This window comes from Podarcis bocagei (genome assembly GCF_964188305.1).
Source record: "Podarcis bocagei genome assembly, chromosome: 1".
Lineage (NCBI taxonomy): Eukaryota > Metazoa > Chordata > Lepidosauria > Squamata > Lacertidae > Podarcis > Podarcis bocagei.
Window position 1 is genome coordinate 4,899,233 of NC_138125.1, and position 17,485 is coordinate 4,916,717.

Here is a 17,485-nt window from a genome sequence, read left to right on the forward strand (position 1 = left end):
CCCAGAAATAGTGCTTCAGGTTAAGAACTTTGCTTCAGGATGAGAACAGAAATCGTGCTCCGGCGGCACGGCTGCAGCAGGAGGCCCCATTAGTTAAAGTGGTGCTTCAGGTTAAGAACAGTTTCAGGTTAAGTACGGACCTCTGGAACGAATTAAGTACTTAACCTGAGGTACCACTGTATAAGCTAAACAAGCTATAGCCCAAAAAATTAAAGGGGAAAAAAACTGGATGTACATTTCCAAAATATAAGATAAAAAACAAATAAAATAAAACCTACATACAGCATTAGTGTTTTGTGTTGTGTATGGACCTATTTGGTCCATCAATTACCATCTAGCATATATTCAACACAAAAAACATTGACAATTTGTTGTTGACAAAGGACAGCTGGAAATATAAAGGGCCCCATGACCTTCAGTAGCTTAGGGCCTCATCAAACCTAAATCTGACCCCCTTCCTCTAGTTGCTGTAATATCACTCATGATTATGATGATGAAATAATAATGATCATCATCAGTGCTTTTTTCTGGGGGGTATACAGGGGTACGCATACCCCTAAACATTTTGTGAATCTAAGTCTGGCCTCATTGAGAGGCAGTATTTCAATATGAGTAGGAAAATGAGAGTACCCCTAAACATTTTTTTAAGGGGAAAAGAAAGCACTTATAATAATTATATGCCACCCATCTGACTGGGTTCCCCTAGCCACTCTGGGCAGCTTCCAACAAATTAAAACAATAGGACATCAAACATTAAAAACTTCAATAGGCCAAACATAAGGTTCTGCACTTAGGAAGAACCAGATGCACACATATAGGATGGGGGACAGCAGTACATGTGAAAAGGATCTAGGGGTCTTGGTGGACCCCAAGCTGGACATGAGTCAACAGTGTGATGCAGCAGCAAAAACAAAGCTAACACTATTCTAGGCTGCATCAAGAGAAGTATAGCGTCCAGGTCAAGGGAAGTAATAGTCCCACTCTATTCTGCCTTGGTCAGACCACACCTGGAATACTGTGTCCAGTTCTGGGCGTCACAATTTAAGAAGGATGTCGACAAGCTGGAACGTGTGCAGAGGAGGGCGACCAAGATGATCAAGGGTCTGGGAAACCAAGCCTTGTGAGGAGCTCTTGAAGGAGCTGGATATGTTTAGCCTGGAAAAGAGGAGACTGAGAGGAGATAGGATAGCTAACTACAAATATCTCAGAGGCTGTCAGATGGAAGATGGAGCAATCTTGTTTTCTCCTGCTCCAGAATGTAAGACCTTCAAGTTACAAGAAAGGAGATTCCAAAGCTAAACATCAGGATGAACCTTCTGACAGTAAGAGCTGTTCAACAGTGGAATGGACTCCCTTGGAAGCTGGTTGACTCTCCAGCATTGGAGGCCGGTTGAGTAGCCACCTGCCAGGGATTCTTCAGTTGTGATTCCTGCATTGCAGTGGGCTGGACTAGATGACCCTCAGGGTCCCTTCCAACTCTACCATTCTACGATTCTCTGAAATCTCTGAAGTTTGGAGCAGTGGTCATCCAGGGTTTCAGGAAGCTCACCACCATGTCTTCCTGTCCACTGGTTGGGATGTTGATTTCAGAATAGAGGAAGCTGTCTTTTATCACAGTATCACATGACCCCTGCTCCACAGCATTTGATATTTCCATTCACATATATTCATTCGAAATAAGATGGGTTCATGAAACAATTCTGTATTCTCCCACCATGCCGATGAAGATCTACGAAACAGCAGTCAGTATCCGGAATCTCTGTTCAGTGTTGGACATTGTTGTTGTTGTTTAGTCGTTTAGTCGTGTCCGACTCTTCGTGACCCCATGGACCAGAGCACGCCAGGCACTCCTGTCTTCCACTGCCTCCCACAGCTTGGTCAAACTCATGCTGGTAGCTTCGAGAACACTGTCCCACCTTCTCGTCCTCTGTCGTCCCCTTCTCCTTGTGCCCTCCATCTTTCCCAGCATCAGGGTCTTTTCCAGGGAGTCTTCTCTTCTCATGAGGTGGCCAAAGTATTGGAGCCTCAGCTTCACAATCTGCCCTTCCAGTGAGTGTTGGACATTATATTTGCTGAAATAATAATAATAATAATAATAATAATAATAATAATAATAATAATAATTTATTGTTTATGCCCCACCCATCCGGCTGAGTTTCCCCAGCCACTCTGGGCGGCTTCCAATCGAGTGTTAAAAACAATACAAAGCTTCACAGCTTATCTTTCATCGTACAAAGTTTGGTATCTCTCTTCATTTAAAGACTTTCAGAGACTTTGAGTCTAATATTCATTTTACTGAATCAGAGCATTGGTCTATACAGCTCAGTATTGTCTGCACTGGCTGCCAGCAGCTTCCAGACAGAGTCTAGCCTCTCCCAACCCTTGCTGGAGATGTTGGGGACTGAACCTAAGACCTTTTGCTTGGAAGGCAGATGTTTTAACCCCTGAGCTAGCTCTCTCCCCTGTCACACACTGAAAGAAAGGGATCGTGGCTGGTTACTTGTGAGCTGGAAGGAGCTGGCGCCCTCAGCCCTTCGTGACCAGAGAGCCATAATATTTGCTTCTGTCCATCCATCATGTTTGTTTTTTCCACGGAGCTAGGAGCTCAGATGGAAAACAAAGATTACTGACTTCAACAGGGACAGGCTTTGTAGACACTTCGTGACTATAGGAAAGTACAGGAAAATCTGAGCCTTGCTTGCGGAAGCATCGAAAATCGGTCCCCCCAGTGACATTTTGTGGTGACAGGGATATTCTGCCTGTGACCCTGCAGTACTGTGTGTGGTTTGGGAGCTGCACGGTCAGGGGGAAAACAATGCAATCCAGCGTTGTAAAGACTGCGGAGACAATAATTAGGTGCACTCTTCCCACCTTGGATCAAATCTATGCTTCCAGGTGCCATAAGAAAGCTGCAGAGATAGCGCAGGATAGTGCGCACCCCGGAAATGATCTCTTTCAGCTTCTGCCTTCTGGAAGAAGGTACAGTGGTACCTCGGGTTAAGTACTTAATTCGTTCCAGAGGTCCGTTCTTAACCTGAAACTGTTCTTAACCTGAAGCACCACTTTAGCTAATGGGGCCTCCTGCTCAGGGACGCGGACTTATAAAAAATATTGGGGGGGCCCGGGAAAGCTCATGAATAATAAATAAGCTCATGAATATGCAAATAAAGTGGCTCCGGCCCTAAATAGGGCAAGCCACGCCCCCCCAGCCAGCCGATTGGCTGGCTGGGAGGTGTGGCCAGTCGGGATTCCCCTGTTCTCGCGGGATTTCCGGCAGTGCCTTGGCAGTGGCGATGGTGCTGCGAAGCAGCGAGGCAGGAGCCCCCGCCCCCCGGGGATTCCCTAATCTCGCGGGGGACGGCCGGGGCTCTCCGATTAGGGCGCGCGGCTGGCTGGCTGGCTGGCGAAGGAGCAGGTGGGGAGGAGGCGGGGGACGGCGGCGGCGCTCTGCTGGAAGGGCGCCCGAGATTATTGGGGGGGCTGAGCCCCCCCAAAAATTTTTTTGAGGGGGCTCGAGCCCCCTCAGGCCCCATGGAGTCGGCGCCTATGCTCCTGCTGCTGCTGCGCCGCCGGAGCACGATTTCTGTTCTTATCCTGAAGCAAAGTTCTTAACCTGAAGCACTATTTCTGGGTTAGCGGAGTGTGTAACCTGAAGCGTATGTAACCTGAGGTACCACTATACAGGGTTATAAAGACTAGGACTAGCCGCCTGAGAAACAGTTTCTATCCAAATGCGATTTTGGTTTTAAATGCAGTGTAAGGTAGTCTCTGTGGGAGTATATTGTATTTACTTATGGGGTATCAGAGTTTTTAGGGGGCTAAACAAGCTGGGATAGCTGGGATAGCAGGCTTGTTGGTTTCAAATGTTTGATGTAGATATTTTCAATTTCGTTGTTCTGTATGGGACAAGGACAATAAACGTTATCGTATTGTATCATACTGCCTCCACCTCAATCATTTGGGCAGTCCTTTTCTGAGCTTTTTCCAACTCGACAATAAAATAAACCTGAAAGCGACTTGCCTATCAATCTTCGGGGTGGGGTGAGCATGGAATCCACAAACCCTAAATCTGCAGGGAAATGCAATAATAAGAATTAGATGTCGGTGCAAATTTCCCTGCCCCCAGATGCTTTAGCTGAGATTTCTACATTGCAGGGGGTGGACTAAATGACTCTTAGGGTTCCTTCCATCTCTACTATTCTGTGATTCTATGAAGGAACCCCTCTTCCAAGCAGACCTGCCTCTGCGTTGAGATCTGTGGAGTTGACCTTCCTAGTGGGGCTTCTACCATCTGGCAAATAATATTCAGCACCCCAGGGGAGGGCCTTCTCTGTGGTGGCTCCCCAGTTTTTGTAATCCTCCCTCTAAGTTACGGTGGGAGGCTGCTTTTAATTACTGTCCTGCTGCTTGTTGAGCTTGTGAAAAATATTTTTATGTGTCTTATCTTCAGAGCTGTATTTTTAAACTGCAGATATTTTAAATGAAATAAATATAAGCATCATGTTTATTAAGGTAAAGGTAAAGGTACCCCTGCCCGTACGGGCCAGTCTTGCCAGACTCTAGGGTTGTGTGCTCATCTCACTCTATAGGCCGGGAGCCAGCGCTGTCCGCAGACACTTCCGGGTCACGTGGCCAGCGTGACAAGCTGCATCTGGCCAGCCAGCGCAGCACACGGAACGCCATTTACCTTCCCGCCGGAATGGTACCTATTTATCTACTTGCACTTTGATGTGCTTTCGAACTGCTAGGTGGGCAGGAGCAGGGACCGAACGGCGGGAGCGCACCCCGCCGCGGGGATTCGAACCGCCGACCATGCGATCGGCAAGTCCTAGGCGCTGAGGTTTTTACCCACAGCGCCACCCGCGTCCCTCATGTTTATTACATCCCCTGTATATTGCAAAGGCAGAAAAAGGCCAAAACAAAAACAACACAATATTGGGTTATATTACCTATAAAAGGCAGATTAAAAGGTTCAAATGACTTTTTTAAAAAATGACAGAGGCATGGTGAAATGACGTTTTATTCGGGAGAATTTGCCTAAGGGGTTTCATCATTTTGCAATAAGAAACATAAAACAGCAACGGTCAGGAATGGTTGTAAACTGGGCATTGTTGCAACAAATCCATTATTGAAATCTAGGAAAGAAATAGATTTCACTAAGTCTTAGATTTTGGATGTCCCGGTTAGCCTCACTTATCCCTGTATGATCTGTGAGCCAAGTTCCACAGCAGTTTGAGGAGCTGTTAGCGAAGCACTGATTGACGTTTTTATTTATTTGAGGGATGTTTATATGGCCTTTCAACCGCAGTTTTCAGGGCGCTTGACAGATGAAATGATTTTTGAAACATCGAGGCCAAAACAAAACTTCAAAAGCAACATTAACAGTGAGTGATGGGTCCTTTTAAAAGCTGGAGAGAAGAAGACAGTATGAAAAAAGATCTTTGTCCAGTGCGGAAAAGAGAATCGTGCAAATGTGTCAAGGCCCTTTCACACTTCATTTTATGGTGCATTCATCATGATCTGTGCTCATGATCCTGCTTCCTGCAAAGATCTTGAAGAGAAGAAGAAGAGTTTGGATTTGATATCCCGCTTTATCACTACCCGAAGGAGTCTCAAAGCGGCTAACATTCTCCTTTCCCTTCCTCCCCCACAACAAACACTCTGTGAGGTGAGTGAGGCTGAGAGACTTCAGAGAAGTGTGACTGGCCCAAGGTCACCCAGCAGCTGCATGTGGAGGAGCAGGGAAGAGAACCCGGTTCCCCAGATTACGAGTCCACCGCTCTTAACCACTACACCACACTGGCTCATATTGCTTATACAGTGGTACTTTGGGTTACATACGCTTCAGGTTACAGACTCCACTAACCCAGAAATAGTACTTTGGGTTAAGAACTTTGCTTCAGGATGAGAACAGAAATTGCGTAGCGGCAGCACGGCAGCAGCAGGAGGCCCCATTAGCTAAAGTGGTGCTTCAGGTTAAGAACAGTTTCAAGTTAAGAACGGACCTCCGGAACGAATTAAGTACGTAACCTGAGGTACCACTGCAATTCTGAATCTCTGCCTGTTCATAGCTTCCTGTTGAAATCCTGTGAATTTTTATACCCCAGATGTTCTGGGGTGAGCTTTAATGTCCTGCTTTTTCATGCTATAATAATAATAATAATAATAATAATAATAATAATAATAATAATAATTTATTTATACCCTGCCCATCTGGCTGGGTTTCCCCCAGCCACTCTGGGCGGCACCCAATCGAATATTAAAAACACAATACAGCATTAAACATTAAAAACTTCCCTAAACAGGGCTGCCTTCAGATGCCTTGTAAACGTCATACAGTTGTTTATTTCCTTGATATCTGATGTGAGGGCGTTCCATAGGACAGGTGCCACCACCGAGAAGGCCCTCTGCCTGGTTCCCTGTAACCTCACTTCTCGCAGGGAGGGAACCACCAGAAGGCCCATGGAGCTGGACCTCAGTGTCCGAGCTGGACAATGGGGGTGATGACGCTCCTTCAGGTATCCTGGGCTGAGGCCATTTAGGGCTTTCAAGGTCAGCACCAACACTTTGAATTCTGCTTGGAAACATACTGGGAGCTATGGGGCAAGAGAGCCTCTCCAGACACTGGGAAAGCACAACAGAACAACTAACGAAGTGGAATGACGTCTGGATGATCCAGTATAAATCCACCGCTGTTACTGTGTTAATAACATGTTGCAGAATACACCCACCAAAAATAACCCCCAACTAGTCTCAAGAGTCCCTCAGTCCTTGCACAATCATTTATTGGGATAATTGTGGATTGGATTGAGAAAGTGAAAGGTTTGTGGATTAATTTCTGGATTATTTACTTGCAAGAAACCTGGTTAAACAGATAATCCTTTGGAATTTTACCAACTTCTCTAGGCTTAATTCAAGAGATCAGTAGTGGAGGAAAACCCCAGTCTCTTGCTCTCCATCTAGCCTGAGCGATACAGGCATGGGACTTCAGCCAAGTTTCTGAATCCACAAGATAGTTTCTGTCTGCCAGGAAGATTGAAAAAGTCCTGGTATCAATTTCCACCAGCAGAAACCATCTTCCCCTGTCCACAAAGGTGTTTGCCATGTCCCTAAATCCTGGAAAGATGTTGCAATAGTTACCTGGCATGTGCTCTGGTTGGCTGAAAAGTGCCAGCTGTCACTCTCACCAACATGGGTGGGCTGTGGGCTGGCAGTTTTTTGTCCTCACTAAGGATAAGAAAACCAGCAACTATCTGTGCTTAGTTGCTCCAGAGGAGACTGGAAGCCTGTTGGTAAGTAACGAAGTGGCGTTAGATAGATTTGAACCAACAGGTGTTTTTTATTTTCCATCGCTTGCTTTGTCTATCTGCCTCCCCTCTTCCTTCTTCTTCTCATATATACATTAAAAATGGAAGGCTGTCGTCACACAGCCTGCATTGAAGGATTTGAAAGGGCAGATTAAATTCCAGGCTTACAATTTTAACATTTTGATATATGATTTTTGGTACCATTGTTGTGAGCTGATTTGATATTTTCCTTAATGAGTGAGCTGCATAGAAACATGGCTATGAATAATAATACTAATTGTTGTTGTTATTTAGTCGTTTAGTCGTGTCCGACTCTTCGTGACGCCATGGACCAGAGCACGCCAGGCCCTCCTGTCTTCCACTGCCTCCCGCAGTTTGGTCAGACTCATGCTAGTAGCTTCGAGAACACTATCCATCCATCTCGTCCTCTGCCGTCCCCTTCTCCTTGTGCTCTCCATCTTTCCCAAAATCAGGGTCTTTTCCAGGGAGTCTTCTCTTCTCATGAGGTGGCCAAAGTCTTGGAGCCTCAGCTTCAGGATCTGTCCTTCCAGGGAGCACTCAGGGCTGTTTTCCTTCAGAATGGATAGGTTTGATCTTCTTGCAGCCCATGGGATTCTCAAGAGTCTCATCCACCAGAATTCAAAAACATCATTTCTTCGGCGATCAGCCTTCTTTATGGTCCAGCTCTCACTTCCATACATCACTACTGGGAAAACCATAGCTTTCACTATACAGACCTTTTTTCCTGCTTTTTTTCCTGGAGCAGGAACCGGCAAGCCACTCCAGCATCCCTGCCAAGAAAACTCCATGGACAAAGACAATAATACTAATGCTAATGCTAATGCTAATGCTAATGCTAATGCTAATGCTGCTGCTACTATTACTACTAATACCACGAATTGCTTCACAGGCGGTCAAACAACCAATGACTTGTTCTCCAAAATAAATTAAAAAATTGTCCTGTAGCACCTTAGACACCAACTAAGTTTGTTCTGGGTACAAGCTTTCGTGTGCATGCACACTTGTTCAGACACACTGAAACAGAAGTCACCAGACCCTTATATATAGTGGGAGGGTGGGGTGGAGTTTTTCTCAATAGGGTAGTAGGAGATGGGCGATTGACTCAGTGGGTATGGTAAACCTGTTGACAACTGTTAACGACTGCAATTAGTCCTACAGGGAAAAGCATGGGATGGTATGCAGATGACCAAAAATAGCTTTAGCATGCTAAAGGTTTACCATACCCATTGAGTCAATCACCCATCTTCTACTACCCTCCTGAGAAAAACCCCACCCCACCCTCCCACTATATATAAGGGCAGTGGCGTAGCGTGGGGGGTGCAGGGGGGGCCAGCCGCACCGGGCGCAACATCTGGGGGTTAGGGGTAGGGGGCGCAAATCCACGGGTTAGGGGGCGCAAATTACTTGCCTTGCCCCGGGTGCTGACAACCCACGCTACGCCACTGGTGAGTTCTGATTCAGTGTATCTGAAGAAGTGTGCATGCACACAAAAGCTTATACCAGGGGTTGGCAAGGTTTACCTCGCCTGGGCTGGTTCTCTCCAGCGGAGATCCCTCCGTGGGCCAGAACATGAGCGCATGTGTCTGCGATTTCCAGCATCTGAGCAGATGCGATTTCCGCCATCTGCATCTGCGCAGATGTGATTTCCAGTGTCTGCGCATGTGCAGATGCGATTTCCGGCGCCGCGGAAGCGAGTCCCTGCTCCGCGCTGTGCTAGTTTAGCACAGTGCACGGGGGCTCACCGAGTGGGCACCTTGGATTGTGAGCGGTTTGTGGGCCGGTTAAACGACCCCCGTGGGCTGCTTGTGGCCCATGGGCCTTAGGTTGCAGACCCCTGGTTTATAACCAGAACATACTTAGTTGGTCTCTAAGGGACGCAGATGGCTCTGTGGTCTAAACCACAGAGCCTAGGGCTTGCCAATCAGAAGGTCGGTGGTTCGAATCCCCGCGACGGGGTGAGCTCCTGTTGCTCAGTCCCTGCTCCTGCCAACCTAGCAGTCTGAAAGCACGTCAAAGTGCAAGTAGATAAATAGGTACAACTCTGGTGGGAAGGTAAACGGCGTTTCCGTGCGCTGCTCTGGTTCACCAGAAGCGGCTTAGTCATGCTGGCCACATGACCCGGAAGCTGTACGCCGGCTCCCTCGGCCAGTAAAGCGAGATGAGCGTGCAACCCCAGAGTCGTCCGCGACTGGACCTAATGGTCAGGGGTCCCTTTACCTTTAAGGTGCTACTGGACAATTTTTTTATTTATTTTGACTGCGTCAGACCAACACAACTATCTACATGAATCTTGTTCTCCAAAGGTTTTCTTTTGCTCTCCAGCTCCGCTTGCCATCGCGGATCGTCACATGTCTCGGATGGGGTAGCCAAACAAAGCATGGGTGCTGTGTTCACAAATAACGCCAAGCAACAATTAATACAAACAAATGGTTGGTAAGCCAGCAACAAATCATGGCTTCAGACGGTGGCTTGTTGGCAGTAAATATAGTTAAGCTGCCGAGCCGGATTTGCATGTGGCGCTAAGCCAAGAGTGGGGAATCTCAGGCCTGGTTGCAACATGGATTATGACAACAATGGCAGTTTTTATTGTTTGCCCCACCTCTTAGCAGTTCCTAACATGGAAGCCATCTTTTCAGAGCTGCTTGCTAAACATATGGCCAATCTTCTCTTTGAAGGTGTCCTTTGTGTAAATGTCTCTTCAGTGCAAGTCCAGTTTGAACATTTAAAAACCCATAAGAATGGAGATCGAGAGTCATGAAGTTTCCCACCAGTGGTTAGCAGTGGCTCCTAGTTGCTGCTGCTACTGGTATTAATGGTGCTACTACTAGTATTACTAGTACTACTAGTAATAGTAGTAGTAAAATAATTTATACAACACATTTTATTCCGAGTATAAATACTGTTGCGGAAATTACGGGTACCCCCGCATCTTTAAAGTTGTTAAATGTTACAAATATTATGCATAAATGTATCCTTTCGACTTGACATCTCAGGGAAGTTGTTGTTGTTTAGTCGTTTAGTCGTGTCTGACTCTTCGTGACCCCCTGGACCAGAGCACGCCAGGCACTCCTGTCTTCCACTGCCTCCCGCAGTTTGGTCAAACTCATGCTGGTAGCTTCGAGAACACTGTCCCACCATCTCGTCCTCTGTCGTCCACTTCTCCTTGTGTCCTCTATGGGGGGGGGGGAGTTACCTAGCTTTAACAATCATATAAAATCAACTCCTTTCCCAGCACTTCAACACTATTTTGCCCTTGAAGAAGAAGAAGAAGAAGAGGAAGAAGAGTTTGGATATGATATCCCACTTTATCACTACCCTAAGGAGTCTCAAAGGGGCTAACATTCTCCTTTCCCTTCCTCCCCCACAACAAACACTCTGTGAGGTGAGTGGGGCTGAGAGACTTCAGAGAAGTGTGACTGGCCCAAGGTCACCCAGCAGCTGCATGTGGAGGAGCGGGGAAGCGAACCCGGTTCCCCAGATTACGAGACTACCGCTCTTAACCACTACACCACACTGGAAAAACGACTCTTTTCTCTGCCACCTCCCCAAGCGTGAGGACATGTATACACACCTCCTACCCCAGGAAGTGCCCAGAGGGGACAATTGCTGAGCTGGTTGTTGGCCAAGGAAAGCCTAATCCCATCACCAGACTTGCCAAGGGGTCCAGACATGCAAAGGAAGTTCTATTGTACTTTGGGACTTCAGAGGTGTTTGCCTATGCTAATCTTATACCTGGGTCTTGCCCGGCCATGTCTGCTTATGTTAACCTTGTACCAAGGACATGTCTGGACATGTTTGCCAGGGTAAACGAAGTGTAACACCTGTCTACCCCTCCCCTTTTGTGACATGTCAGTGATGTAGCAATGATGTAGCAATGATGCCATACAAACTGTATTTGGGATATGGTAGGAAAGTTTTAAAAGTCCTTGTCACCCCATCCTGAGGGTTCAAAATTCCTCTTTGAACCTGTTGCGCAATAAACTTTGGTCTACAGCTATTTGCTCCGGTTGGTGGCTGGACTCCTTTTATTCCGCAGGGACCCAACGAGCTGGGTGACTGAGCAGCCTCACACCTAGATTTTTCCGTAACAAATACCGAGGTAGTTTCCCACAACAGCTTCCATAATAAAAAATACACAGCAAAACGTGGCAAAAACCATTTCATCAGAACATGAAAACGCCCATAATTAAAAGGTATAATAAACAAGGCTTCTAAAGTAGCATAACGATCATAACAATAATTAAAGCAGGAAGTTCAAGCCTGGAGATCATTTGCCCAAACAGGAGTGTCTTCTAGAGCTGGCACAATGTTGATATTGATGGAGCCTCTGGCATTTCAGCAGAGAGAACATGGGGTCAGTAAATGCATCTGAAGATCAGTAGCTGGGAATTGAAAATGGGGAGAGTGCTTTGGTGCTCAGATCCTGTCCGTGGACTTCTCATAGGTACCTGACCGGCCACGGTGAGAATGAAAGGATGTTTGACTAGATGGGGCTTTGGTCTGATCCAGTAGCAAGGCTCTTCGTGGCTTCGTATTGGGCAAATGGACCATCTGGGTTGGTATTGTTGCAAGTTCTCTAGGGTTTCAGGTAGGGCTTTCTCAGACCTACCTAGAGATCCTGGGGATTGAATCTAGAGCCTCTTCAAGCTATGAAGGCATATGAAGAGCCAGTGTGATGTAGTGGTTAAGAGCGGTAGACTCGTAATCTGGTGAACCGGGTTCGCTTCCCCGCTCCTCCACATGCAGCTGCTGGGTGACCTTGGGCCAGTCACACTTCTTTGAAGTTTCTCAGCCCCACTCACCTCACAGAGTGTTTGTTGTGGGGGAGGAAGGAAAAGGAGAACACAAAATGAGAGCCAGTGTGGTGTAGTGGTTAAGTGCGGTGGACTCATAATCTGGTGAACCGGGTTCGCTTCCCCGCTCCTCCACATGCAGCTGCTGGGTGACCTTGGGCCAGTCACACTTCTCTGAAGTCTCTCAGCCCCACTCACCTCACAGAGTGTTTGTTGTGGGGGAGGAAGGGAAAGGAGATTGTGAGCCCCTTTGAGACTCCTTAGGGTAGTGATAAAGCGGGATATCAAATCCAAACTCTTTTCTTCTTCTCCTCCTCCTCCTCCTCCTCCTCCTCCTCCTCCTCCTCCTCCTTCTTCTTCTTCTTCTTCTTCTTCTTCTTCTCTGCAAGGAATTGAAGCTGCTGCAGACCAGGGCTTCCCAAATATTTTGGGGTTCAATAAACTCACTCCCAGTGCCCCCTACCTGATAAAAAACATTATTCAGAATAGAGGTTTGCACGACCCACTAAGGAATCATAGATCATTGAACTGTAGAGTTGGAAGGGACCACAAGGGTCATCTAGTCCAACCCCCTGCAATGATGCAGGAATCTCAACTAAAGCATCCATGACATTTGGCCATCCAACCTCTGCTTAAAAACCTCCAAGGAAGGAGAGTCCACAACCTTCCGAGGTATTTTGTTCCACTGTCAAATTGCTCTTATCATCAGAAAGTTCTTCTTTAAAAAAAAATGTTTTAAAATTAATTTTCCAAAATTTACCCAATATTTTGCCAATTATGCAGATTTCAATCAATATCAAAATAATTCCAATTATTTCCAAATTTATACAATTTAATCAAAGTGGTTTCCCGTGCTCCTTGATCGATGTTTTTTGTCTAATCTTAGATTGCTGCGGTTCCTATTTTTTAAAAACAACTGATTACATTTTGGTTGGTATATTAATCATTAAGATTACAGCTGCATTTTTAGCGATTGCTATTTGTGTCAATCCCCTTCATGGATCACTGCCTTGCCGTGACGAAGGGGCTTGAATAACTCAGAGAAGCTATGAGCTATGCCGTGCAGGGCCACCCAAGATGAACAGGTCATAGTGGAGAGTTTTGACCAAACGTGATCCACCTGGAGGAGGAACCGGCAAGCCACTCCAGTATCCTTGCCAAGAAAACTCCATGGACAAAGACAACAGGCATATAAAAGTTATGATGCTGGAAGATGAGCCCCTCAGGTCGGAAGGCGTCCAATAGTGTTCTCGAAGCTACCAGCATGAGTTTGACCAAGTTGCGGGAGGCAGTGGAAAACAGGAGTCCATGGCGTGCTCTGGTCCAGGGGGTCACGAAAAGTCGGACACGACTAAACGACTAAACAACAACATTCGTGCCAATACCTTACCTACCTTTCCATAGGATTTCAAATGAGGTGCTCTAATTATTTTCCTTTTCTCTGCATGTGCCAGTCTGAACATGTCCAATTATAAAGTCCTTGGCCTTTGTCTGCTTTCCAGTTCTTGAAATTCCTCCAGTTGCTGTTGTCTCTCAACATAACTGGGGTGGGGTTATAATCCTGGAGAATTCACAGAATATCTCAATAGCTCCCTCCCATCATGCTCTCATCTTGCTTGGTGTTTCCGGACAACAACATACTCCAACAGTCCACTCTTTCTCACTACTCAGTCAACACCTAGAAATTTCCACAGCCCAAGAAGGAGGGCTCTAGCTTCCGCCCAGGGGATCTTGTAGTACTTTCATTTTAATTACCGGTAATCACCATCAAAGTCTCCATGCCTCCCTCGGCCACGGCTCCAAATTCTTTCATCTTTACGACTGCATTTTGGCCAAAGTCCACTTAAGTTGTATCTCTTCTCTGTTGTTTTTAAGGTGGGTAGAGATGGTATCCGTTTTAATTTTCCAAGATAATCCATTCCAGCATTAGAGCTCTCCCCCATCTCTTTAAACAACACGCAGTTACCTGTTCTTTTAATCACAAGTTTCATTCCATACTGCAATCCAACCTCATTATGTATCTTTAAAATTTTGCGCCTGGAGAGGGTGCTGAATCATTAATAAAGAAACTCAAAGTAAATAGGGAACCGGAGGCTTCCTTCTCCACCATCACCACCCACACCGAATAAAATCTTTTCTCAATTCCAAATCTCATATCAATGCAGCTGGGTGATTCCACAGTTCTGATGACAACATCTTCTCTCAGAGCATGCCTGACTTCAAAGCCAATTAAAAATCCAATTAACAGGAGAACTTCTGCTTCTTAATGGCGGCGTAGGGGTTTTTTCGCCAGGCAAAGTGCATTTATACTCAGCGCCTCCCTGCTCCCCACATTCCATGCCAGAATGAGAGTCAGCTACTGAGATGGACTGCGAGTGAAGCCCCTTCCTTCCTTCCTTCCTTCCTTCCTTCCTTCCTTCCTTCCTTCCTTCCCTGGAAGGAATTTCCAAGAATGACTTATCCTCTATCATTCTTGTTTTTCTCCGCCTTCCATCCCCGCGATGTTGTGGGGACTGCCTCCATTTAAGGCAGATAGGAACCGGAAACCATCAGAAAGTTCTCGATGTTTAGTCAGAATCTCCTTTCGTGTAACTTGAAGCCATTGGGTTGGGTCCTACACTCTGGAGCGGGAGAAAACAAGCTTGCTCCATCTTCCATCTGATAACCCTTGAGATACTTGAAGATGGGTATTATGTCTCCTCTCAGTCTCCTCTTTTCCAGGCTAAACATACCAAGCTCCCTCAACCATTCCTCATCAGGCTTGGTTTCCAGACCCTTGATCATCTTGGTTGCCTTCTTCCATATATGTTCCAAGCTTGTTCCAGCTTGTCTTCCATATATGTTCCAGCTTGTCAACACCCTTCTTAAATTGTGGCACTCAGGACTGGACACAGTATTCCATAATAGAGTGGGACTATGACTTCCCTTGACTGGGACGCTACCCTAGATAATAACACAACGAAATTCAAAACAGTAACAATTAATTGAGCATTTTTTCAAAATCCAGTTGAAACGATTTAGTTTGGTTAATTCGTTAAAACTGAGAGACTTGATCCAGCGATACCACTCTTTCAAAGTCTGCTAGCAACCTCCTGCTCCCTCCTTGCCTCTAACCCCCCCTCCCAGTTATCCCACAATCCCGGCTGCCACACACTTTGGGAGCCACTGTTGTAGAGCGGTATGAATTTTTGCCAAAAAACAAAGCAGCCCATGGTAATTACTTAAAAAACAACCAACCCCCCCCCCCTAAAAGTGCAAAATCTTTGCTCAGTTAGAGTGCTGACTGGCCATGGGTACTGTGGAGCTGTTATCAACTGCACAGTTTTTGACACCCCCACAAATCTTAGGTGCACGTTGTCGCTTTGCTGCCAATACAAACTGTTGCTTATGTAGAACGAAAAGCAGAAGTATTTATGACTCTTTGGGGCTGAGCTGAAAACCACAGTAACACACAGAGAGCCTTCTAAATTCTGACAACTTGGCAGCATACTCGTCCGGGATAATAGGATTTGGAGTAGACTCTCAGACCCCATTTCCGGAATAGGGAGTGCATTGTGAACAAGTTGAGCCCAGGTAAAATTAAATAAAAAACTCTCTAATCTAGGGTCTCTATAGAATCAAAACTATTGAGGATGTATTGGTTCCTGAAATCCATTCTGCAGAAACTGCCCCATGTAATTTTCATGATGATATATACTGTTGTTATGTTATAGTTTGATGTTATGTCTTGGTTTAGGAATGGGGTTTGCGGTACTGAACCAGTCCGTCATTTGATTGTGCTGTTGATTTGTTGCTCACACTCGTTCTGTTTTGGTTAACGTTTAGTCAAGTTGGGGCAATCTCAGCCTGGCCTGGTAGTTTGCAAAAAGAACACTATTTTTTTTGTGTGCTCCCGACTCTGTTGCAATGGTCACTTCCATAATGGATATTGCTATTTATGGTATTTACATATCATTAAGTAGCCATTTGCTTGTCCCCAGGGGTATTGCAATTTCTCTGTCTAGGCATTTATACGATAATGCATGGTTGTATTTAATTTAATTGCTGGCATTTAGGATTGAATAACCCACCAGTGCTCCCTGGAAGGACAGATCCTGAAGCTGAGGCTCCAAGACTTTGGACACCTCATGAGAAGAGAATACTCCCTGGAAAAGACCCTGATGTTGGGAAAGATGGAGGGCAGAAGGAGAAGGGGACGACAGAGGACAAGATGGTGGGACAGTGTTCTCGAAGCTACCAGCATGAGTTTGACCAAACTGCGGGAGGCAGTGGAAGACAGGAGGGCCTGGCGTGCTCTGGCCCAGGGGGTCACGAAGAGGCGGACACGACTAAACGACTAAACAACAACTCACCATTGAAAATAGGGGTATAGTTTACATCATGGGTCGGCAAACTAAGGCCCATGGGCTGGATAAGGCCCAACTGCCTTCTAGATCTGGCCTGCGGACGGTCTGGGAATCCAGGCATAGCGCATGCACGTGATGGTTTTTGCGACTCAGCCAGGCTTGGGGGTCAAAAGTGAGGTGGGCGGTTGCTCAAGACAAGCCCCTTCTCCGTCCGCCATGCGAGTGCAGCAATCTTTTCTTCCGGGGTGGGGAAGAGGGAAAAGGAGCCACAGTTTGGATTTCCACCGTGGAGCTGCCGGCGACTGACCTCAGGAAGGGCAGTTGCGGTGGCAGGGGCTCGGAGGTGCCTCAGGAGTGACGACCGCCAGTGTCTGTGGCGGCGGTGCTCCCCACCAGGGGAAGCGGGGAGCGCCTGGGCACATAGCTGTCAAGTGTCCCTTATTTGAAGGGACAGTCCCTTATTCCAGCGCCATGTCCCACTGCTGTCCCTTATTGATGGATGTCCCTTAAATGTCCCGTAAATGTCCCGTAAATGATGTCCCTTAAATTTCAAAGGAAGCAGCTCCTCTCCCTCCCTCCCTGCCGGCCAGGGAGGAGGGAGGCTCCAACTGTGTTGCTTGGCTGTGTTGGTCACCCAATAAGAAGTCTAAGAACGACTGGGGGGTGGCGCTTGCATGCCTTGTGTGTGGCTAGTTAATGCAAGCTGAGGAGGTTTTTGAATGCTGGACGCCATTTTGTTGCACGTGCTGCTGCAAACTTTGCAGTGCAAAGCCAGGCCGGGGAGCCATCTTAAGTTGAGGCTGCATAGGCCTTGTGGTGCATGTGATTCAGATTCTAGTCAGTTGAACCTCTGGTTACAAAGTTGGTTGGACAGTGTTCTCAAAGCTACCAGCATGAGTTTGACCAGACTGCAGGAGGACAGGAAGACTGGAGTGCCTGGAACAGGTGAGGCTGCAGGTCCCTTATTTTGGCTGCTGGTCCCTTATTTTCAAGGCTGCTGGTCCCTTATTTTCAAATC